Below are 3,408 nucleotides of genomic sequence, written 5' to 3'. Positions count from 1 at the left end.
GATGTGTTTGTATATCTGTATGCCTCAGTGCCTGGGATCTTATCGGTGTTTGTGTGTGTTTGTCTATCTGTCTGCCTCAGTGCCTGTTGTCTGATCGGTGTGTGTGTTTGTCTATCTGTCTGCTTTTGTGCCTGGATTTCAAATTGGAGTGTGTGTGTTTGTATATCTGCCTGCCTCAGTGCCTGGGGGCTGTTTGTTGTGTGTGTCTGTGTGATTGTAAATCTGTCCGCCTCTGTGCCTGGGGTCTGATCGGTGTGCGTGTGTGTTTGTCTATCTGTCTGCCTTAGTGTCTGGGGTCTGATCTATGTGTTCGTGTGTTTGTATATCTGTCTGCCTCAGTGCCTGGGGTCAGATCGTTGTGTGTGTGTGTGTTTGTCTAACTGTCTGCCTTCATGCCTGGGGTCTGATCGGTGTGTGTGTGTGATTGTACATCTGACTGCCTCTGTGCCTGGGGTCTGATTGGTGTGTGTGTGTGTGTGTGTGTGTGTGTGTGTGTGTTTGTCTATCTGTATGCCTGAGTGCCTGGGGTCTGATCGGTGTCTGTGTGTGTTTGTACATCTGTCTGTCACAGTGCCTGGGGTCTGATTGGTGTGTGTGTGTGATTGTACATCTGACTGCCTCTGTGCCTGGGGTCTGATTGGTGTGTGTGTGTGTGTGTGTGTGTGTGTGTGTGTGTGTGTTTGTCTATCTGTATGCCTGAGTGCCTGGGGTCTGATCGGTGTCTGTGTGTGTTTGTATATCTGTCTGTCACAGTGCCTGGGGTCTGATTGGTGTGTGTGTGGGTGTGTGTTTGTCTGTCTGTCTGCGTTAGTGCCTGGATTTCGGATTGGAGTGTGTGTGTTTGAAGATCTGTCTGCCTCAGTGCCTGGGGGCTGTTTCTTGTGTGTGTGTCTGTGTGTTTGTATATCCTTCTGGATCAGTGCCTTGGATCTGATTGGTGTGTGTGTGTGTGTGTGTGTTTGTCTATCTGTCTGCCTTAGTGCCTGGGGCATGATCGGTGTCTGTGTGTGTTTGTATTTCTGTCTGTCTCAGTGCCTGGGGCATGATCGGTGTCTGTGTGTGTTTGTATTTCTGTCTGTCTCAGTGCCTGGGGTCTTATCGGTTTGTGTGTCTGTTTCTTTATCTGTCTACCTCAGTGCCTGGTTTCTGATCGGTGTGTGTGTGCATGTTTGTATATCTGTCTGCCTCAGTGCCTGGGGTCTGATCGGTGTGTGTGTGTTTGTCGATCTGTCCACCTTCGTGCCTGGGGTCTGATCTATGTGTTCGTGTGTATGTATATCTGACTGCCTTCGTGCCTGGTGTCTGATTGGTGTGTGTGTGTGTGTTTGTCTATCTGTATGCCTTAGTGCCGAGGGTTTGATTGGTGTGTGTGAGTGTTTGTCTATCTGTCTGTCTCAGTGCCTGGGGTCTGATCGGTGTGTGTGTGTGTTTGTCTAACTGTCTGCATCTGTGCCTGGTGTCTGATCGGTGTCTGTGTTTGTATATCTGTCTGCCTCAGTGCCTGGGGTCTAACCGATGTGTTTGTATATCTGTCTGCCTCAGTGCCTGGGGTCTGATCCGTGTTTATGTGTGTTTGTTTATCTGTCTGCCTCTGTGCCTGGGGTCGAATCGATGTGTTTTTATACCTGTCTGACTTCGTGCCTGGGGTCTGATCGTTGTCTGTGTGTGTTTGTATATCTGTCTGTCTCAGTGCCTGGGGTCTGATCGGTGGATGTGTTTGTTTGTCTATCTGTCTGCCTCAGTGCCTGGGGTCGAATCGATGTGTTTGTATATCTGTATGCCTCAGTGCCTGGGGTCTTATCGGTGTTTGTGTGTGTTTGTCTATCTGTCTGCCTTCGTGCCTGGAGTCTGATCGGTGTCTGTGTGTGTGTTTGTCTATCTGTTTGCATTAGTACCTGGATTTAAAATTGGAGAGTGTGTGTTTGTGTATCTGTCTGCCTCAGCGCCTGGGGGCTGTTTGTTGTGTGTATCTGTGTGATTGTATATCTGTCTGCCTCTGTGCCTGTGGTCTGATCGGTGTGCGTGTGTGTTTGTCTATCTGTCTGCCTCAGTGCCCGGGGTCTGATCTATGTTTTCGTGTGTTTGTATATCTGTCTGCCTCAGTGCCTGGGGTCAGATCGTTGTGTGTGTGTGTGTTTGTCTAACTGTATGCCTTCATGCCTGGTGTCTGATGGTGTGTGTGTGTGATTGCATATCTGACTGCCTCTGTGCCGGGGGTCTGATTGGTGTTTGTGTGTGTGTTCGTCTATCTGTCTGCCATAGTGCCTGGGGTCTGATCGGTGTCTGTGTGTGTTTGTATATCTGTCTGCTTTCGTGCCTGGATTTCGGATGGGCGTGTGTGTGTTTGTATATCTGTCTGCCTCAGTGCCTGGGGGCTGTTTCTTGTGTGTTTCTGTGTGTTTGTATATCTGTCTGCCTCAGTGCCTGGGATCTGATCGGTGTGTGTGTGTGTTTGTCTATCTGTCTGCTTTCGTGCCTGGATTTCGGATGGGCGTGTGTGTGTTTGTATATCTGTCTGCCTTAGTGCCTGGGGGCTGTTTCTTTTGTGTGTCTGTGTGTTTGTATATCTGTCTGCCTCAGTGCCTTGGATCTGATTGGTGTGTGTGTGTGTGTGTTTGTCTACCTGCATGCCTTCATGCCGGGGGTCTGATTGGAGTGTGTGAGTGTTTCTCTGTCTGTCTGCCTTAGTGACCGGGGTCTGATCGGTCTGCGTATTTGTTAGTGTATCTGTCTACCTTAGTGCCTGGGTACTGATCGGTGTGTGTGTGTGTTTGTATATCAGTCTGTCTCAGTACCTGGGGTCTGATCGGTCTGTGTGTGTGTTTGTCTATCTGTCTGCATCTGTGCCTGGTGTCTGATCGGTGTGTGTGTTTGTATATCTGTCTGCCTCAGTGCCTGGGGTCTAATCGATGTGTTTGTACATCTGTCTGCCTCAGTGCCTGGGGTCTTGTCGGTGTTTGTGTGTGTTTGTTTCTCTGTCTGCCTCAGTGCCTGGGGTCGAATCGATGTGTTTTGTTATCTGTCTGCCTTAGTGCCTGGGGTCTGTTCGTTGTCTGTGTGTGTTTGTATATCTGTCTGTCTCATTGCCTGGGGTCTGATCGGTGTATGTGTTTGTTTGTCAATCTGTCTGCCTCGGTGCCTGTGGTCGAATCGATGTGTTTGTATATCTGTATTCCTCAGTGCCTGGTGTCTTATCGGTGTTTGTGTGTGTTTGTCTATCTGTATGCCTTAGTGCCTGGGGTCTGATCGGTGTCTGTGTGTGTGTTTGTCTATCTGTCTGCATTAGTGCCTGGATTTCAGTTTGGAGTGTGTGTGTTTGCATATCTGTCTGCCTCAGTGCCTGGGGGCTGTTTGTTGTGTGTGTCTGTGTGATTGTATATCTGTCTGCCTCTGTGCCTGGCGTCTGAT

The sequence above is a fragment of the Heterodontus francisci genome, unplaced genomic scaffold (assembly GCF_036365525.1).
Source record: "Heterodontus francisci isolate sHetFra1 unplaced genomic scaffold, sHetFra1.hap1 HAP1_SCAFFOLD_70_2, whole genome shotgun sequence".
NCBI classification, from domain to species: domain Eukaryota; kingdom Metazoa; phylum Chordata; class Chondrichthyes; order Heterodontiformes; family Heterodontidae; genus Heterodontus; species Heterodontus francisci.
This window is presented reverse-complemented; position numbering follows the sequence as displayed.